Below are 23,017 nucleotides of genomic sequence, written 5' to 3' on the forward strand. Positions count from 1 at the left end.
GGAGGAATGGCAACCCGTACGTTCTCAAGAGCCGAAAGCTGAGAAGGTAGATATGTTGGATTCTGGGGTTTCGTGCGAAGTTGACGTTCTAACTCGTTCCAAAGGCGTTCCGTTCCGTGCAGTTGCAACTCGGGACACTCTGTCGATAGACTCACAGATGCTGCTTTGCGACAGTGAGCACCGTCAAGTTAATAAAATCACTTTTCCAAATCGCTCCTCTACTATACGCAGTACACAATGCTTTCTCATTCCTTGTATCCGCATGTTGCATTATTGTAAGCGCGAGGAGAGTATCACATCCTAATCACGAAAAACACACCCACACTGTAACAACACCTCCTCCGTATTTCACGACAGGAATTCACCAAACGAGTACCCTTCCATCCGATTGCCATGAGGTATAGTGACACTCTTCACTCTAAAAACCTCGTTTCCAGTCATCAACTACCCACTAATATCGTACTTTATACCACCTGCAGTGTCGCTTAGCACTGACTACAAAAATGTGTAGCTTATGGGAGGCTCGTTGATCACTATTCCCCATTAACACTCTACGCACCGTCCTTGTGCCAACTGACTGGAGGTAGCACTTTGGAACGCACTAATTATTCGGTCCGCTGATTTCATGCAACTTTTTATAACCTCTCCATGCGGTACTCGACGGTTTCTGTCCATTAGTACATGAGGTCTGCTTGATCTTGGTGTAGCTATCGTTGTTCCTCAGCGTTTCCACTTCACAATCACATCACAGACAGTCGACCTGGTCAGCTTTGGATGGGTTGAAACGCCCCTCACGGATCTCGTAAGCGTATTGTCATATCGCTGGCTGAGTTGTGGAGTATCTTTGCGGGCAGCCGCGTTTGCAGAGTCGAGCGCGGGACACGGAACTGTTATGTTTTGTTGTGGGTAGATCTGCATGTAAGAAGCTTTGTTAGTATTCAGGTTGAAGTGTTGCTAGAAATGCTGTTACAGTAAAGTGATGAAATATGGAAGTGATTCAGCGGAAGGTGCGTCAAGAAGTAAATAAAAAATGAGCAGTGCCGCCGATAACGTATTTGTGTATCCTCTCGTTGCGTGTCGTACCGTACAGTATCAATCATCCGCGCCGTGTTCGGTCTCCACGAATGAACTGATGTGAATCAGTAATACTATTTACCACAAAAGAGAGCATTTAAGTGCCAGTGTCTTGTAGCTAGCGTGAGGACGTGCGTTCGATCATCGCGTTTGCGCATTATCAACAGGCAACCGCGGCGCGACGGTTACACACACGCTCGTACAACTGAGAACTGTGAACTGTAAATTTAACTTAGTGAATAGTGTTAAAATATCATTACTAGTGTCAAGGAGGACTGGTACCAAATATCTGTGTATGCGTGACGAACGTAAGAACTTTCGTGCGATCATTCGGCTTCCGCATCATCAACAATCACCCGCGTCGTGTCGGTTATGTGTACTCTCGTCTGAGTGATATTGTGGACTGGTAATCACCCATTAATTGGGATGAACACTTATGAATTAGAATGTAAACAGTGCAACCTGTGATTTCTTATCGTCTCAGAATATAGTTGCTCATACCAGATGTAGAACAGTGTTGTGCTCTGACGTTGAGTGGCTCCCTTGACTTGCTTGCATAATTCGATAGATAATTTCAGGCAAGCCAGCAGCAGTGTGCAGCACAATAGTACGACCGCCGCGAGACTATCAGGTACGTGGTGTGGACAGGGCACACGGTCAAGAAACGTTCACGAAACGACAACCAGTTTAAAAGGTACCACCCCACCCATTTGTACCCCCAGGCGTGTTACAATCTGTTACTCAGGTGATATCCAATGACTAGTACCCGTTCGAAGTCATTGAGCTCTGCTGCTCGACCTATTGCACTGTTCCTGCCTTTCTACTGAAAACAGGGCATTCCCTCTTATACCAGCGGGCCCGTTTCTCATGACATCTAGTGTTTCACATTTCATGGGAGGTGTCCGGGTACAGTAATAGCCCCATAAATATCCACTTTGTCTTTAGTGATCTTGTATGATGTTAATATGTTTATGATTTCCGCAATTTTTTGTTGGTGCTTCAATATGTTTTAGATATTTCACTACACCTGTACCCCAAGAATCATTGTTTCCAAATAATAAACATGGAAAGCAAAAAAGGGCATTTTTAGCATTTGAACCACCTCGGCTCGCGGGCTCAAGGTCAGCATCGAGATCGCGCCTCAACACCAGCTACCGGTAAAATGTGCCTGTAGCTCCCGTTGTTGCTTTAAGCCGAAGGTAAAGGATCCGTGTGACTCTAGCAGATGTGCAGGGTGGCTCGCAGACGTGTGCGCTAACCGTACCGTCAAATCAGTGAGTTTGAGGGCGCCAATGGCATGAAAGAAAGTGAGGCGTCCATCCGGAAAACTGCTGCTGGAATGTGACGAAGTGTTTTGGCAGAGCAAAGGGTACAGGGTGTTTCAAAAATGACAGGTATATTTGAAACGGCAATAAAAACTAAACGAGCAGCGATAGAAATACACCGTTTGTTGCAATATGCTTGGGACAACAGTATATTTTCAGGCAGACAAACTTTCGAAATTACAGTAGTTACAATTTTCTACAACAGATGGCGCTGCGGTCTGGGAAACTCTATAGTACGATATTTTCCACATATCCACCATGCGTAGCAATAATATGGCGTAGTCTCTAAATGAAATTACCCGAAACCTTTGACAACGTGTCTGGCGGAATGGCTTCACATGCAGATGAGATGTACTGCTTCAGCTGTTCAATTGTTTCTGGATTCTGGCGGTACACCTGGTCTTTCAAGTGTCCCCACAGAAAGAAGTCACAGGGGTTCATGTCTGGCGAATAGGAAGGCCAATCCACGCCGCCTCCTGTACGTTTCGGATAGCCCAAAGCAATCACACGATCATCGAAATATTCATTCAGGAAATTAAAGACGTCGGCCGTGCGATGTGGCCGGGCACCATCTTGCATAAACCACGAGGTGTTCGCAGTGTCGTCTAAGGCAGTTTGTACCGCCACAAATTCACGAAGAATGTCCAGATAGCGTGATGCAGTAATCGTTTCGGATCTGAAAAATGGGCCAATGATTCCTTTGGAAGAAATGGCGGCCCAGACCAGTACTTTTTGAGGATGCAGGGACGATGGGACTGCAACATGGGGCTTTTCGGTTCCCCATATGCGCCAGTTCTGTTTATTGACGAAGCCGTCCAGGTAAAAATACGCTTCGTCAGTAAACCAAATGCTGCCCACATGCATATCACCGTCATCAATCCTGTGCACTATATCGTTAGCGAATGTCTCTCGTGCAGCAATGGTAGCGGCGCTGAAGGGTTGCCGCGTTTAAATTTTGTATGGATAGAGGTGTAAACTCTGACGCATGAGACGATACGTGGACGTTGGCGTCATTTGGACCGCAGCTGCAACACGGCGAACGGAAACCCGAGGCCGCTGTTGGATCACCTGCTGCACTAGCTGCGCGTTGCCCTCTGTGGTTGCCGTACGCGGGCGCCCTACCTTTCCAGCACGTTCATCTGTCACGTTCCCAGTCCGTTGAAATTTTTCAAACAGATCCTTTATTGTATCGCTTTTCGGTCCTTTGGTTACATTAAACCTCCGTTGAAAACTTCGTCTTGTTGCAACAACACTGTGTTCTAGGCGGTGGAATTCCAACACCAGAAAAATCCTCTGTTCTAAGGAATAAACCATGTTGTCTACAGCACACTTGCATGTTGTGAACAGCACACGCTTACAGCAGAAAGACGACGTACAGAATGGCGCACCCACAGACTGCGTTGTCTCCTATATCTTTCACATCACTTGCAGCGCCATCTGTTGTTGAAAATTGTAACTACTGTAATTTCGAAAGTTTGTCTGCCTGAAAATGTACTGTTGTCCCAAGCATATTGCAACAAACGGTGTATTTCTATCGCTGCTCGTTTAGTTTTTATTGCCGTTTCAAATATACCGGTCATTTTTGAAACACCCTGTATGTGCAGAATGGTTCACGGAAGGCCGTAGAACACAACGAGACGGGCCAGGTTGCACCATCCAGACCACCCACCGAGTAGATCGCCACTTCATTCGAATGGCATTGCAGGACAGATCTGCATCCTGCCCGTCTCTGGCACAACAGTGGAACAATGTAACACATCGTACGCTATCAGGGGTGACAATCTGTCGCCGTTTATTACGGAATGGGTTATGTGTGCGTCGTTTACTTCTCCGCCCACATTCGACGAATGTGCAGAAGCATGCTGGAGGCAATGGTGTTTGGAAAGACGATGCTGGGAACACGATTGGCATCAGATAGTGTTTTTGGACTAATCCAGGCTCCGTTTGTCTGAAAATGATGGCGGCATTTTGGTTCGGCGAAGCCAGGGGAAGCGGTATCACGGTGGCTGTTTTCGAACAAGACATGCAGCGGCAGTTCAAGCTCTTATGGTGAGGGGTGCCATCGAGTTACAACCACGAATCACAATTGGTGCGTATCCAGAGCACTGTGACCAGTGTGATCTACGTGAATGACTCCTGCGATCCGTAGCCATTCCCTTTTTGCTTAAGACCCCAGACGGCCATTTATCAGCAAGACCGCAAGTTGCTGCACGAAAAACGTACCTTCTTGATGTTACAGGATGTCAGCGGTTTGCCCTGGCCTCCAGATCACCAAACTTGTCGCTAATCGAAAATGTGCGGGGTACGTTGAAAAGACGAGTGCAGCGCCATGACCCAACGTCAACCACCACAGATAAACTTTGAAACCAGGTGAATGCAGCCTGGATGGTTATACCATAGGACGTAATTTGGGCCTTACATGCATCGATACCATGAAGCATGGAACAAGTTATCAGGGTTCATGCCTACTAGGCAACAGGGCACGCTGAACCGAGGTGACTGAAATGCTAATCATTTCTGCAGGACATACTAATATATATGTTCTGTAAATGTGAACGTCCTATCTCTAGTCATTCAAGGTGTTCTGTTTTTTTTCTGACTTTCAGTGAACATTAGCTAATGATCACCGGTCGCCACTGTGTAATTCACTTTCGATCGCTGCGCACGTGCAGGAGCGGATGTCTGAGCAATCGGCAGACTGCGTGTCAGCCAGCAAAACCGTCTTCCAAAACTGTCTGCAGTCAATCGAAAAGTTGTTTAATGTACGGTATAAATAAAAATAAGGCACCTGTAATGTAAAGTGACGTTCCAGATTTCAAGAGCATGACTAAAAATTAGTGTTTAACACTGAATAGCATAATCTTGTTCGGAAGTAACACTGCTCCGTCTCAGTCAACTTTATATTGCCCGCTGCGTGCTTCCAAGATCCCACATTATCTTCAAGTGGATTTGTTGGTTTTGGAATTTTTTTATTTATTTGTAAATATTAATCAGTCGCAGGACTCGAAAACCAGCCATTATGGACGAAATAATAAGCCTATTTACGTTGAGTGTACACTGTCAGTTGAAATCAAAGGGGCATAATCATTAATCAATGTAATTTGGCCATTAATTGATACACAGTTTTCGAAAACTACTTTTTACGCCAATGCACTAGGTAAATCGTATGTTAAGATTGTATCATGGTTCATATCGATGGGTGCAGTAGGTCAGCCTCGGTAGCGACGCCATTGTTTATCCGAAGTTGCTATTCTGTAAGCTTCTGAGAACTTGTTACCGCAAGGTTGTCCCGCCGATTTTCCAACTGTAACGAGTGGTGTTTAGGTTTCGGTATGGCTCACTTGTTCGATTCGATGTGATTTATTTACATCTAGAATTCGTTATTTTACACATATTGAGTGGTTTCAGCTTCGGATTTTGTGATTGTGGAACTGAAAAATCACCAGGACTCATCTGGGTGGAAAGTGAGTTCATAATAGAATGTCTTCCATTGTTAGAAATATGGTTTTGTATTGTTGTTACTGTGAATCATTATAACATCAAAAAACAGTTTTGGTCTATATTCTCACAAAATAATTGTTATTATTACGTAATTAAGAGTTTAAAAATCATTAAATTTCAAAAGGTTGACTCTAGTTACATACACTCCTGGAAATGGAAAAAAGGACACATTGACACCGGTGTGTCAGACCCACCATACTTGTTCCGGACACTGCGAGAGGGCTGTACAAGCAATCACCGCACGCACGGCACAGCGGACACACCAGGAACCGCGGTGTTGGCCGTCGAATGGCGCTAGCTGCGCAGCATTTGTGCACCGTCGCCGTCAGTGTCAGCCAGTTTGCCGTGGCATACGGAGCTCCATCGCAGTCTTTAACACTGGTAGCATGCCGCGACAGCGTGGACGTGAACCGTATGTGCAGTTGACGGACTTTGAGCGAGGGCGTATAGTGGGCATGCGGGAGGCCGGGTGGACGTACCGCCGAATTGCTCAACACGTGGGGCGTGAGGTCTCCACAGTACATCGATGTTGTCGCCAGTGGTCGGCGGAAGGTGCACGTGCCCGTCGACCTGGGACCGGACCGCAGCGACGCACGGATGTACGCCAAGACCGTAGGACCCTACGCAGTGCCGTGGGGGACCGCACCGCCACTTCCCAGCAAATTAGGGACACTGTTGCTCCTGGGGTATCGGCGAGGACCATTCGCAACCGTCTCCATGAAGCTGGGCTACGGTCCCGCACACCGTTAGGCCGTCTTCCGCTCACGCCCCAACATCGTGCAGCCCGCGACAGGCGTGAATGGAGGGACGAATGGAGACGTGTCGTCTTCAGCGATGAGAGTCGCTTCTGCCTTGGTGCCAATGATGGTCGTATGCGTGTTTGGCGCCGTGCAGGTGAGCGCCACAATCAGGACTGCATACGACCGAGGCACACAGGGCCAACACCCGGCATCATGGTGTGGGGAGCGATCTCCTACACTGGCCGTACACCACTGGTGATCGTCGAGGGGACACTGAATAGTGCACGGTACATCCAAACCGTCATCGAACCCATCGTTCTACCATTCCTAGACCGGCAAGGGAACTTGCTGTTCCAACAGGACAATGCACGTCCGCATGTATCCCGTGCCACCCAATGTGCTCTAGAAGGTGTAAGTCAACTACCCTGGCCAGCAAGATCTCCGGATCTGTCCCCCATTGAGCATGTTTGGGACTGGATGAAGCGTCGTCTCACGCGGTCTGCACGTCCAGCACGAACGCTGGTCCAACTGAGGCGCCAGGTGGAAATGGCATGGCAAGCCGTTCCACAGGACTACATCCAGCATCTCTACGATCGTCTCCATGGGAGAATAGCAGCCTGCATTGCTGCGAAAGGTGGATATACACTGTACTAGTGCCGACATTGTGCATGCTCTGTTGCCTGTGTCTATGTGCCTGTGGTTCTGTCAGTGTGATCATGTGATGTATCTGACCCCAGGAATGTGTCAATAAAGTTTCCCCTTCCTGGGACAATGAATTCACGGTGTTCTTATTTCAATTTCCAGGAGTGTATATCACATGAGAGTTAGCTGAAATTAGTAGTGACTTCGCGTACTTATTTCCGCAAACGGTCTACTTAATAACTATCGAAACACCTTTAAAACTTTCAAATAACAATTGAACGGAATTCTGGGAAGCCTGATAGAGGAAACCTTCCAAAGTTTCATGCATTTACGGCTTACACCCGCATCATTCGGCAACTAAGTCAGCCTGCGTCTCTCACGGCTGGAATTAATGCGGAATGAAGTACTGAATGCATGCGAGTTGTAGTAGCCAAGCGGAGCCGGCACGGTAGCTTAGCGTATTCGGTCAGACGGTTAGCTGCCTTCTGTAATAAAAAAAAGACTGAGTTCATGGACCAACGACGAACTGAAACGGGTATCCTCTGACGTCCGCCCCGAGCATATGCAACGAACTAGAACGAACAAAATGAGAAAAAAAAGGAATAAAGTGGGTGAGGCAACAAACTGCAGTTACAAAGGTCGTAGGTTCGCATAGCGCTTCGTACGAAAATATATTTTTCCTGTTCGTGTTTGTAACACATTCTGAGACTTCTCTAATCGTCAAAGTTAAGTATTTTCTGGTATATTAGTTGTTATTTAAATTATTTTCTCAGTAATGAGTATCTTCGATTTCATTACTTCTATATGTTTAAGAAATGCAAGATGAAATTGCTGTGCGTGAAACAAGATTTATATTTTTTCTTGTCACAAATAATTCACCCTTTTTTTCTGAATACGTAGCGATTGTCGTGTATGTGGCCAGACAGGAATCTAAGAGCATAACTTCAATTACTGCTAATGAAACTAGCAGCAATCGTCTTTATACTCTTGCTTGTCACAAGTATTTATCTGCGATCGAATCTTTAACAATAGTAGACAGAGATGAGAGATCCCCACCATAATATTTTTGGACTGTAAGTCCATATACGAAACATTTTGATCCGTCAGATGCATGTTATAAACTACGTCAAGCTTCAAAAGCTGCACTAGCCACACACTCTCGAAAAGATGTTTTTAAAATTTTGTTTTTAAGAACCAAATTGTTGATGTATCTTATAGGGAAGTAGACTATATCATCATTTAGACCTCTAGGAACGTATTGACTTGGACTAACCACAATAAGATAGTAAACTTGAGAATATGAAATTAAAAATTATGCAGTACCATATAAAAAAAGTAAAACTGTGAATGTAAAGCAAAACTGGGGACTTCAGTGTGTCTCGTCATACTCACGTAGGGACACGGGTAGTTATAGAAAAGTAGGAATGACTCCTACAATATCCGTACAGCTGGCAACACTACGTTCAAGGCATGTTGTTAATTTTATTTATGCTAGCTGGTGTAAAAGAATCAGAAAACACGCAAACAAAGCAATGTGCAAACTGAAAACGGTGAATTTTTGTAAGCTTAGCTGGAGAAGGAATGAAATTATTATATTATACCTATTATATTTTGACTGGTTATTTTTGTTGATATTCAACAGAATTTTCGCAGTTATTATGACTTTTTCTGTTTCTCATTTCAAATTTTTTTATGTATCTAATATTATTTGTTTTACGAAGAAATAGGTCTTTCTTATATTCCACTGCTTTATTTTCTGTCATTATTGGATACATGGCACATATGATTTCGAATAATTAACTTTCACTTTCACAATCATTCTGATAATACGAAAATGTTTACTTGGAGTACTCACCTTTTAATTATAGGAGTAACCTACCCGCAGAATTTAGTGCGTAGGCATCTATTCTCAGGTACATAATAACTTTTCTGTGCCTCTTATCTTGTGGCATAACACGTATGCAATCTCACCACATCAGAAATGAATAAAATGGTAATTTTAGAGTGTACTACATTCCCCACACCACTCTCCCCCCACATCCGCCACCTATTGGTAATTTTCTGGGGACACCTGTGTGCGCATTTCGTACAGATGCACAAGAGATTTCAGAAAACTGTGTGAACAGAAGATAGAACACCTTTAGCGATAGCCAACGATGTGGCTGAACGCGACATAAACAATTGCGGTGCGTCACCAGTGCTCGGGTTAGCTGTCTTTCGCATAGTTAAAGTATTTTGTTTCGATTTTCATTGCCAATTTACAATGCGTGCGGTTATCTTTGGCCTATACCGTCCGTAAATGGTTTACTGTTGTCGACAGCCATTCATCCTACGACAAAATGACACTCCAAAAGGCCAGCAATTCATCATCGTTCGAATTCTGTAGCTTGCTCATAAGCTGCCCTTTGGACTCGTTAGATTCGACCAGGCATAGTGGTCTTTTATTCAAGCTGCCCGCTGCACGACAACAAAACACAAAATGCGACACTCCTCTATAGCCCGTTCATTACCGACAATGTATGCCCAACAGTCGTTCAAACTGCTCCGCCCAGCATAAACGCTTGCTGTCGCTCCGTAATTGTAAACATTTTCACGTCACACTTCGCTTTGAATTTCCTTTAAACATTATACTCGTACACGTTTCCTTAATGGTATTCCAATTTGCAGAAACAATAATGCTTTTGCGGGAAGCAGCTAGGTATCAAATTGTACGCATCTATTGTACAAAATGTTAGCGACATTACAGCTACAGTGTTAATTGTAACACGCCACAACATTTGTCGTTCAGGCGAAAACCACCAAATTGCAGCAACGCTCGACTTTCTCTTTGTTTCGGCAGGAAACTGTGCATGAAGGTATTAAACTGTTTGCCTGTGCCAGTTACGCAGTTAATCTGTAATTATTCTCTGGACATACACTCAGTTTTATATCTTTGGAAATAGAGGCAAGTCATTAGCCACAAGTGACAACGAGAAAGTTAACACTCCTATTATCAGGCCGTAAGTTATAGTAGCTGCTAACTAGTTTGATGTAGTTCGTATTGCTGTCATCAAAACAGATACAGCCACTCCAGCATCAATAAATCAATTTACAACACAACAATACTTGCACTGAGTACGGAACACTACTCTATGCAAAACGAAAGAAAAAATAATTGAAATAACGACCAGAGAGAAAGTCGAGGAGAACAGGATATATGTCCTTCATTAGCCAATTTTTAGAACTATGATATACGACAAACGTTGTCATAAAGTGCGCAGCTAACGATATTAATAGCTCGCAAAGATTAGGTTCAGGATGGGACGCAAAAAGAGAAAGCTTGAATCTCTGGAAAAATATCGCATCCGACAATGTCTTATGGCATTATATAGTTGTTTTCTGAAAATTGGTTACCTATTTGACTTCTGTTTTTCTACGGGTTTTTTTCCGAGTGGATAAGCAACACGTCCGACCACTACTTATTAGAGTGCTCAAGGTATACGAGTTGGCATAGCTACCGGTTATCAGTGGACGGTACTAATGTTTTCGAAAACAATGGGGGCGAAAAATTACTTTCTGTTCATAGATAACAAGGTAGCATTTAAATTAAACTGTTTCTCTCTTTTTTAACAAGAAAATAGCACAAGTGCGACTAGGATCAAGTGTGAGATGACAGATGAAGGTATACATTCGGAAATGTGTCAACCGCAGCTGCTATATTACGCGAACGAATAATGTTCGGCCAAACAAATAATGAAAGTGACACGAGATAAAATAATATAAATTATCTTTTGTGACAAGACCTGTCACAACATGTATTGGATCCGAGGTTTAAACTTAATTTTGCTCATGTATGACGTTTCAGTCATTGTTTCCAGACCTGCAGTAAATGAAACTCTTGCTTTTCAGAACTACGCGACATGACCCGTCGGAAAGAAGATTAGTTCCATTATACATGAAAAGTCATATGTCACAGACCGCTACACGGAACGGTAAAATGTTTTTTTCCTTTTTTTTTCGAGCAAAATGCTATGATTTGCACCACTCGAGCGTAAATCATGGACCAGTCCACCCTTCAACAAGCTACAAACTTTTCCCCAAGTCCAGCTGTATTACATGGTCTCAAGGCAGTATGTATGCTCCACGACTAAAATATAATCTTCGTACATCCATATTTAAATTGGATGATAGTGGGACATCAGCTTGTATCATTTTCATTAAAAGTGAAACTCCTCCAGCTGTACGTAAGATTTCATATTTATTTGGCTGCTAGTTTCGACGTTGCGTCAACGCTATCTTCAGGCCCGTACACTTTGATGATATCAATTGTGTGTGGCTGAGTACTAGAAGTCCGCGGTGAGACCAATACGTGCTCCACATAAGATGCTGCCACAAAAACGTCCATCTTCACTTCACTAACCCACAATAACTTTTGTTTTTGTTTTATAACTCAAATGTCAGCACCGGATATCAATACCTACCCAATAAACCCTTTCGTTGTCCCACCTGCAACCTGCAAAGAATTTCTAAAGTGAAATACTACGCCTTGGCACTATCTGAAGGGAAATGAAGAGCTTAAAGGAAAAATAACTTGCAGTAAATCGTGTTTTTTTTCTTGTTTTTCTTTTTTTTTTTTTTTTTTGACACATAGGACACTATGTGACATTTATTGACATATGTGAATCCGTATCTCGTAGGTAGAAATGAATATTAAATCGAGGTCCTGATAATGCATTCGAAGAAGACTGAAGCAGACAATCGTAAATGTGATTCTACCAACTGTAAAAATACTTTATGCAGCAATAACGGAGAACCGCTGTTTCGTATGGCATGAGGGAGTTCCAATCAAAAAATTTGACGAATATCAACGGGACTACCATGTGTAAGAGTATATAGTAAATGTAAATGCTACCGAAACTTCCTGGCAGATTAGCACTGTGTGCCGGACCGAGACTCGAACTCGGGACCTTTGCCTTTCGCGGGCAAGTGCTCTACCAACTGAGCTACCCAAGCACGACTCACGCCCCGTCCTCACAGCTTTACTTCTGCCAGTACCTCACCTCCTACCTTCCAAACTTTACAGAAGCTCTCCTGCGAACCTTGCAGAACTAGCACTCCTGAAAGAAAGGATATTGCGGAGACATGGCTTAGCCACAGCCTGGGGGATGTTTCCAGAATGAGATTTTCACTCTGCAGCGGAGTGTGCGCTGATATGAAACTTCCTGGCAGATTAAAGCTGTGTGCCGGACCGAGACTCGAACTCGGGACCTTTGCGAGGTACTGGCAGAAGTAAAGCTGTGAGGACGGGGCGTGAGTCGTGCTTGGGTAGCTCATTTGGTAGAGCACTTGCCCGCGAAAGGCAAAGGTCCCGAGTTCGAGTCTCGGTCCGGCACACATTTTTAATCTGCCAGGAAGTTTCATATCAGCGCACTCTCCGCTGCAGAGTGAAAATCTCATTCCGTAAATGCTACTGTTATCAGTGTTCCGTGGGTTATTTTTTATTTATTTTTTTTTTTTGCATCGTACCGGAACTGTAATACTGACTTCATCACTTACGAAATTAATATGACATCAGTGCAATGTTTTGAAGATGTCAGCCTGGAAGAAAATAACATCCAGTATCTACTTGAGTGATAAAACGATCCAAGCAATTTTATTTCCTATGCAAATAATTTTTTTCTCATGTTGGAAGCATCAACAGCCTGTACCATCTGTTTCGCTTTTCACTTGTCTGGAATACACGTAAAACTCCGTTTGTTTTCATCCGCGGCACGATGCAGCTGTCCTCATCACTAAGCACAGAGTTCGCTCCGCAGGAATGTACTCTGGTGCAGCAGTTGTAGAGCAACTGATGAGTTGGTTAAAGAAGAGAGATCTCAGAGTAACAACTTAGGTAATTGAGGTTAACAACGGCAATCATGAAACCTGCCGTTTTCTGCAGAAAAAACAAAGCACAAAAAGAAACAGAGTAATTCCAGGGAGCAGCAGTTGGATTTACCTGCACCGTGAGCTCAACAGACACACACACACACACACACACACACACACACACACACACACACAGGGAGAGACAAACAAGCGGGCTGCTTTGACAATAGAGAAAGCCGCAGCGCCGCTTACTCTGCTCTGTGCGCGGACAACATTCAATCATCGTTTAGAGATTACAGCATTCGGCCTTTTCAAAGCGATGCACGTGGAAACGACTACCCACAGCCCGCTTCGTCCGCCGCACCACTAGTGTATAATGCATTCAATTCTCGACTCTCACAACCGTATTTCACGTTTCTACAAAGCTCTCATTAGTGTTAATTCAGTGAGGGTACTTTTGTATATTTGGTTAGTAATACATGGTGGTACATGACACAAACGTATTTCCGCGATGCTTGCAGGACGTTTACGACAGAAACTGCTGACCCTCTCACCGCACTTACGGAATTATGGAACAGCATTATGAATGTATTCAGTTTTTTACAACTAGCTATTCTCGTTTTTAGGACTACAGGTAACAGGTACGAGCTGTACCGTTGCTGCTGCTGGACGCACATGTCCAAATTAGTCGTACTGCCACTGATATTTCGAAACGCTTCAAGATAGGAACAAAACGTTATCGATAAGTGGCTAAACGCTAAGTGACGAAGCTCACCTCACGGTCAATACTCGCAACAGTTTTATCTCTTAATCCACTGAACCAAATAGTTTAAAAACTGAATTTTGTTCACAGCAAGAGTAATCAATAACTACACTCCTGGAAATGGAAATAATAACACCGTGAATTCATTGTCCCAGGAAGGGGAAACTTTATTGACACATTCCTGGGGTCAGATACATCACATGATCACACTGACAGAACCACAGGCACATAGACACAGGCAACAGAGCATGCACAATGTCGGCACTAGTACAGTGTATATCCACCTTTCGCAGCAATGCAGGCTGCTATTCTCCCATGGAGACGATCGTAGAGATGCTGGATGTAGTCCTGTGGAACGGCTTGCCATGCCATTTCCACCTGGCGCCTCAGTTGGACCAGCGTTCGTGCTGGACGTGCAGACCGCGTGAGACGACGCTTCATCCAGTCCCAAACATGCTCAATGGGGGACAGATCCGGAGATCTTGCTGGCCAGGGTAGTTGACTTACACCTTCTAGAGCACGTTGGGTGGCACGGGATACATGCGGACGTGCATTGTCCTGTTGGAACAGCAAGTTCCCTTGCCGGTCCAGGAGTGGTAGAATGATGGGTTCGATGACGGTTTGGATGTACCGTGCACTATTCAGTGTCCCCTCGACGATCACCAGTGGTGTACGGCCATTGTAGGAGATCGCTCCCCACACCATGATGCCGTGTGTTGGCCCTGTGTGCCTCGGTCGTATGCAGTCCTGATTGTGGCGCTCACCTGCACGGCGCCAAACACGCATACGACCATCATTGGCACCAAGGCAGAAGCGACTCTCATCGCTGAAGACGACACGTCTCCATTCGTCTCTCCATTCACGCCTGTCGCGACGCCACTGGAGGCGGGCTGCACGATGTTGGGGCGTGAGCGGAAGACGGCCTAACGGTGTGCGGGACCGTAGCCCAGCTTCATGGAGACGGTTGCGAATGGTCCTCGCCGATACGCCAGGAGCAACAGTGTCCCTAATTTGCTCGGAAGTGGCTGTGCGGTCCCCTACGGCACTGCGTAGGATCCTACGGTCTTGGCGTGCATCCGTGCGTCGCTGCGGTCCGGTCCCAGGTCGACGGGCACGTGCACCTTCCACCGACCACTGGCGACAACATCGATGTACTGTGGAGACCTCACGCCCCACGTGTTGAGCAATTCGGCGGTACGTCCACCCGGCCTCCCGCATGTCCACTATACGCCCTCGCTCAAAGTCCGTCAACTGCACATACGGTTCACGTCCACGCTGTCGCGGCATGCTACCAGTGTTAAAGACTGCGATGGAGCTCCGTATGCCACGGCAAACTGGCTGACACTGACGGCGGCGGTGCACAAATGCTGCGCATCTAGCGCCATTCGACGGCCAACACCGCGGTTCCTGGTGTGTCCGCTGTGCCGTGCGTGTGATCATTGCTTGTACAGCCCTCTCGCAGTGTCCGGAGCAAGTATGGTGGGTCTGACACACCGGTGTCAATGTGTTCTTTTTTCCATTTCCAGGAGTGTAGAAGGCTAAGAGTGTAGTGACATTTAACACTCGTTAATTTCACAAGAAACATTTCTTACATATAACAAGGATATGCTGTATGTCACGCGGCACATTTGCAATTCCGAGTTTACGTCACTTTGCAGGAAGAAAGGGGCTCCGCTTGCAGTCTTCGCATATAGCATATTTCGACTGTTTTTAAATCAACCAACATTATGTTTCTGAGTCCTCTTATTATTAGATTCGACTGCCGTCATAAAATACATAGTTTCTTAATCCAGCAGTCATTTTATTTGATTGAGATTTAGTATATTATTATTGTTCTTTCTTGCAACCTATCTTACCATCCAATTTTCCGCCCGACATTTCTTCTGTGACATAGAGCTTTTGATTCTGTCGTTTTGCTCTGACTGCATGCATTACTGTTGTTTGCAGAGCTTCTCTTTCAGTCACATTCTGTTGTGTCAACCGACAGAAACACCTTCAAAATCCCATCTCCACTGAGAGTTTGTTTCTCTTAATTCTTTGTGATATTTCCCATGTTTCTGCTTCGTATGTTGCCATACTTTCTATAACAGTTTTACATCTCCTGATCTCCTTCCTGATGTAATACGTATGCTCCATAAAACTTCATTTAACTGCTTGGTTGCTTGTATCCTTTTGAGAAATGCGGTTCTCAATTTCGCTTTTCCCGGATCAATATTTGTTAATAATGATTCCCAAATATTTGTATGAGTCTGCAGACTTTACTATCCCAAAATCCTACGGAAGATCTTTACTCATTTCTCCAGTGACCAACCATTCTGTTTTGTGTAAATTATTGATTAAGCCCCATTTCTGGTGTTCTCAGTGCACTTTCTTACCGTGCTGCAAATGTAATCTCAATCCTCTGCAAAAATGGCTTGGCCATCAGGCAAAATGCAAAATGAAGAGGTTTTCAGCGCCTACAAACTCACTCATACTACGACAGGAATATTTACATAATCTTAAGACAGGATTCAATGTTTTTTGTTTTGTTTTTTCATCTCAGAGTAGCAATTGCAACCTACGCCCACAGTTATGTGCTGGATATATTAAAATCTCTGACATCCTTTACAGTTTTTAACTCTTGCAGTCATGCTTCCATTTATGAACTACAACGTCAACTCTGCCTCCCTGGTGTCTTTACCTTTTCTAAAGCCAATCTGATTGTCATCTACCACATCCCCAATTTTCTTTTCCATTCTTCAGTATGTTATTTTTGTCAGCATCTTGGACGCATGGACCGTAAACTAAAATCTGCGACAGATGTAGCAGCTTGTCGGCTCTTGCTATCTTCGGAATACTGAGGTATTTTTCCGAAAGTCTGATGGTATATCGTCAGTATCATACATTGCCCACACCAAAGTGAACATTTGTTTTGTTGCCACATCCCCCACCCCCCAATGATTTTAGAAATTCCGGTTGAATGTTATCCATCCCGTCTGTCGTATTTGAAGATAAATTGCCCAAAGTTCTTTTAAATTCTGGTTCTATTGCTGGTCCTCAGTCTCTTCTATATCGACGCCTGTTTCTTTTTCTGTCACGACGTCAAACAAGTCCTGCCTCTCATAGAAGCCGTCTATGTACTCTCCCCACCAATGCTCCCTCTCCTCTACATTTAACAGCAGAATTCCCATTTCGCTCTTAATGTTAGCACCCTTGCTTTTAATTTCACCAAAGGTTGTTTTGACTAATCTGTATGCTGAGTCAGTTCTTTCGACAATTATTTCTTTTCCAAGTTCTTCACATTTTTCATACAGCCACTTCTCCTTATCTTCCCTACACTTCCAATTTACTTCATTTCTAAGCGACTTGTATTTCTTTCACCGATCAGCTTCTTCTTTTACCATGATTAATTCGTGGTTACCTTCTTTATATCTATGGTATTCTTTCCAACTTCTGTGATTGTCCTTGTTAGAGACACCCATTCCTCCTCAACTGAAATGCCTCCTGCGTATCACAGTATGAATAGTCTCAGAGAGCCTTATTCCTAAGTACATCCGCATCTCGCTTCTTTGCGCATTGATTTTACCTGAATAATCACTTAAGATTACTCTTCATCATTATTAAATTGTAGTCTGGGTCTATATCAGCTCCTGGGTACGCCTTATAATTCTGCATCTTATTTCGAAATCTCTGCCCGATCATGAAGTAAGGTAACTGAAAGCTTACCGTATCTCTCCGCCTTTTCCTAGTATACTTCCCCCTCTTGTGAGTCTTGAATAGATTATTCGCTTTACCAACTGAAATTTATTGCAGAACGCAGTTATCATTCTCGTCTCTCGTTCCTACTACCAAGATTATCCTCTCCCGTAACCATTTCTTCTACTCCTTCCCCTACAACCGCATTCCAGTCCCCCGTGACTATTTGATTTCCATCTTCCTTGTGTTGAATTACCCGTTCGGTATCCTAATGTACTTTCTCTGTCTCTTCATCTTCTGCTTGCGACATCGTCATCTGTACCCCAACTATTGTTATCGGTGTTCGTCTGCTGTCGATTGTGATGAGAACAACCCCATCACTGAACTGTTCACATTAACTCACTCTATGCCCTACCTTCCTATTCATAACGAGCCGTACTCCTGTAATACCATCTTCTGCTGCTATTGATATTACCCTTTACTCGCCTGACCAAAATTCCTTACCCTTCTTCCATTTCACTTCACAGATCGTACTATATCTAAACTCAGCCTTAGCATTTTTCTTTTCAGATTTTCTAGCTTCCTTACCAATTGAAACTTCGGTCATTTCAGGCCCCCACTCGTGGAACGCTATCTTTTCGTTGACTATTCAGTCTTTTTCACATGGTGACCTCCTACTTGGCAGTCCTCTCACGGACAGCCGAATGAGGACTAGTCCAGACTATTTTGCCAACGGAGAGATCAATTTGGCACCTTTTAAATTACAGAACACATGTCTTGTGAATACATAGTACCTGTCTTTACTGCAGTGGTTTCCTTTGCCTTCTGCATCTTCAGGCTGTGATTCGTTACTGATATTCCTCATTTTAGGGGCAATTTCCCACCTGCAAGGGCAAGAAAGGGCCCTGAATTCTTGCCACTCCTCCGTCCTCTTTGACAAGGTCGTTGGCAGAATGAGAGTGACTTCCTATGTTGTAATTCTTCGGTCGCCATTGCTAATGACTTTTGTTAAAAATTTAAGTAGTGGTAAGATTCGATGCAGGATCGATGACATTCTGATTAGTAGCCAAAAACGCTACCTTTTTTTTCTTCTTCATTTTCTACTTTATTGTTCTTGGAATTTCACCTGCGTGGAAGTCACATGACAGCTTTTCAAGCTGGTAGTTTGGTACTTCATTAGTTTTCTTATTACAGTGGGGAACCCTAAGACGAAACACATTGAGCTACAATGCTGGCTTCAGGAGAGCCCCAATCTTTGTGTCACTAATCAGTTTGACGATTACCTTCGAATGTTTCCTACTTCCATATTCAAATTAATATGATAATATTTATTTAAATAAAAGTATATGTCTAATACACCACGTAAGTAAATATGACTAAAAAGTATAAAATAATACCCATACACAACCCTAATACCCATACACAATCATAACCTCGTACAGATATCTCTGAATATTTGTGACCATGAATTTTTAATAACTATGAAAATGCTTGTAAGATTCAAAACTAAAAACGTGGGATGCATGTAAGTGATAATAGTAGTGGTGTAACAGAAGAGAAGTGTACTACTCATGCAGAAATTATATGTTGCATGTGTTCCACGTCTTTTGTTTTACATCTTACAAAGATTTTCATGGCTAATAAAAATTCACAATCACGAATTTTCAGGACTTTGTGTATGGGATTAGGAAACTACACTCCTGGAAATGGAAAAAAGAACACATTGACACCGGTGTGTCAGACCCACCATACTTGCTCCGGACACTGCGAGAGGGCTGTACAAGCAATGATCACACGCACGGCACAGCGGACACACCAGGAACCGCGGTGTTGGCCGTCGAATTGCGCTAGCTGCGCAGCATTTGTGCACCGCCGCCGTCAGTGTCAGCCAGTTTGCCGTGGCATACGGAGCTCCATCGCAGTCTTTAACACTGGTAGCATGCCGCGACAGCGTGGACGTGAACCGTATGTGCAGTTGACGGACTTTGAGCGAGGGCGTATAGTGGGCATGCGGGAGGCCGGGTGGACGTACCGCCGAATTGCTCAACACGTGGGGCGTGAGGTCTCCACAGTACATCGATGTTGTCGCCAGTGGTCGGCAGAAGATGCACGTGCCCGTCGACCTGGGACCGGACCGCAGCGACGCACGGATGCACGCCAAGACCGTAGGATCCTACGCAGTGCCGTAGGGGACCGCACCGCCACTTCCCAGGAAATTAGGGACACTGTTGCTCCTGGGGTATCGGCGAGGACCATTCGCAACCGTCTCCATGAAGCTGGGCTACGGTCCCGCACACCGTTAGGCCGTCTTCCGCTCACGCCCCAACATCGTGCAGCCCGCCTCCAGTGGTGTCGCGACAGGCGTGAATGGAGGGACGAATGGTGACGTGTCGTCTTCAGCGATGAGAGTCGCTTCTGCCTTGGTGCCAATGATGGTCGTATGCGTGTTTGGCGCCGTGCAGGTGAGCGCCACAATCAGGACTGCATACGACCGAGGCACACAGGGCCAACACCCGGCATCATGGTGTGGGGAGCGATCTCCTACACTGGCCGTACACCACTGGTGATCGTCGAGGGGACACTGAATAGTGCACGGTACATCCAAACCGTCATCGAACCCATCGTTCTACCGTTCCTAGACCGGCAAGGGAACTTGCTGTTCCAACAGGACAATGCACGTCCGCATGTATCCCGTGCCACCCAACGTGCTCTAGAAGGTGTAAGTCAACTACCCTGGCCAGCAAGATCTCCGGATCTGTCCCCCATTGAGCATGTTTGGGACTGGAAGAAGCGTCGTCTCACGCGGTCTGCACGTCTAGCACGAACGCTGGTCCAACTGAGGCGCCAGGTGGAAATGGCATGGCAAGCCGTTCCACAGGACTACATCCAGCATCTCTACGATCGTCTCCATGGGAGAATAGCAGCCTGCATTGCTGCGAAAGGTGGATATACACTGTACTAGTGCCGACATTGTGCATGCTCTGTTGCCTGTGTCTATGTGCCTGTGGTTTTGTCAGTGTGATCATGTGATGTATCTGACCCCAGGAATGTGTCAATAAAGTTTCCCCTTCCTGGGACAATGAATTCACGGTGTTCTTATTTGTGTATATGGGGAGTGTATATGGGGATAGGAGAAATTATTTACACCTTTCATTGTGCTTTAGAAACATGACATATATGAAAATGCATTTTCATTTAAATTATTGTTTTCCATTTCTTAGTCTTATTTGTGTGAAATCTTTGAATAGGTATCAAACATTTTGAAGAGATTATGAGAGAGACCCGTCGTATATTTCAGGTTCATTTCAGTTTGTCTTCACTTGACTCAACCAGCACGTTGCTTCCTCCTACGTATATCTCACGAAAAGAACGCGAAGGTAAAAATTAAGGGTTCGAACTCACTCGTAGCCTAACAAGCAATCGTTCTTCCCACGAACCATTCACAATTGGAAAAGGTACAGGGAGAAATGGTTGTGGTACGCAAACTATCTTCCGCCACACACTGGACAAGAAAGCGTACTAATATTGCTATATCATCCAGTTCTGTGCTATGCTGAAACTTTCAGACTTCTAGCTCATCGGGATATTAGTACAGAATAAACTTCAAAATTTGCACCAAACAGACAGACAAGAAACTGATATCCGTATCCCCCCTCCCTCTAATATCGCTACTCTTTCCGTATTGGATCGTAACACATTTCGATAGTACCAACATAACACGCCAGTCCTGCAGGGAAGCCAAGATGCCATGTGTTGTCAAACTATTTCACCCCCAACCCCATCCATCTAAACAGATCGACGAGGAAGAAAGTTAATATGGAATTTTCATCCAGTTCTGATCCATGTATAAAATTTCAGGCCCGTTAACTCATCGAGAAATTAGTTTAAAATCATTTGCGAGATTTGGGCCGAACTGACAGACAAGAAAGGGACCTTATGAAAGAGTCTTAAAAAAGTGAATGTAGCTTCAAAGATTTTAACGTACTACTCTGAAACGCCTAAAATACCATGTGATGTATAAACACCACGTCAAATCTATTTCGTAGATACAACACATTGTCAGACTTGACGAACCATTTTTAGCGAGTTTATTGACAGTATAACCCAGCAGATACGAGACCTGTTGCAATTTTTTTTAAATTTATTTTACAGACTGTGAACTCATAAAGTCAAGATCGAACATGAAATCTTTTTTGTATTGATTACTAGTTCCGGATGAGAATCTAGTACCTTCACATCATAAAACATTCTTGATTAGTGTTGGTACAATAGCGATTACGCAGATCATTAAAATCATTCTTAAAATGACAAAATCTATACCTGACATAACTGAAAACAACTTTTCATCATTCGCCCCTAGTGTAACTGAAGTTTAGTCATAAAACAAAGCCATTGTGCGATTGAAACTTAGTAACTGACACAACAAGTAATGACATCACTTCGTAACAGAGATCTTAAGTATGAAATGATGCGAATATTGAATTTATAAGTTATCTTAGAGAATAGATTAAGGAAAGGCAAGCCTACGTTTCTAGCATTTGTAGACTTAGAGTAAGGTTTTGACAATGTTGATTAGAATACTCTCTTTCATTTTCTGCAGGTGGCATGGAAAAAAATACAGGGAGGAAAAGGCTATTTACAATTTGTACAGAAACCAGATGGCAGTTATAAGAGTCGAGGAGCATGAAAGGGAAGCAGTGGTTGCGAAGGGAGTGAGGCAAGGTTGTAGCCTACGACGATGTTATTCAATCTGTATATTGAGCAAGCAGTAAAGGAAACAAAAGAAGAATTCGGAGTAGGAATTAAAATCCATGGAGAAGAAATAAAAAGTTTGTGGTTCGCCAATGAGATTGTAATTGTGTCAGAGACAGCGAAGGACTTGGAAGAGCAGTTGAACGGAATGGACAATGTGTTGAAAGGAGGATAGAAGATGAACCTCAACAAAAGCAAAACGAGGATAATGGAATGTACTCGAATTAAATCGGGTGATGCTGAGGGAATTAGGTTAGGAAATGAGACACTTAAAGTAGTAAAGGAGTTTTGCTATTTGGGGAACAAAATAACTCACGATGGTCGAAGTAGAGGGGATATAAAATGTAGACTGGCAATGGCAAGGAAAGCGTTTCTGAAGAAGAGAAATTTGTTAACATCGAGTCAAGATTTAAGTGTCAGGAAGTCGTTTCTGAAAGTATTTGTATTGAGTGCAGCCATGTATGGAAGTGAAACGTGGACGATAAATATTTTAGACAAAAAGAGAATAGAAGCTTTCGAAATTTGGTGCTACAGAAGAATGCTGAAGATTAGATGGGTACATGACATAACTAATGAGGAGGTATTGAACAGAATTAGGGAGAAGAGAAATCTGTGTCACAGCTTGACTAGATGAGGGAATCGGTTGGTAGGACATATTCTGAAGCATCAAGGGATCACCATTTTAGTATTGGAGGGCT

General features: G+C 44.1%; 1 protein-coding gene across 1 annotated transcript in view; it reads right to left on the bottom strand.

Moving 5' to 3' along the window:
• The window catches only part of LOC126188743 (chondroitin sulfate proteoglycan 4), a 589,355-nt gene that overhangs the window by 194,996 nt on the left and 371,342 nt on the right, over positions 1 to 23,017 (bottom strand). The gene's annotated exons all lie outside the window — the stretch shown is intronic.

Source organism: Schistocerca cancellata, chromosome 5 (assembly GCF_023864275.1).
Source record: "Schistocerca cancellata isolate TAMUIC-IGC-003103 chromosome 5, iqSchCanc2.1, whole genome shotgun sequence".
NCBI lineage: Eukaryota > Metazoa > Arthropoda > Insecta > Orthoptera > Acrididae > Schistocerca > Schistocerca cancellata.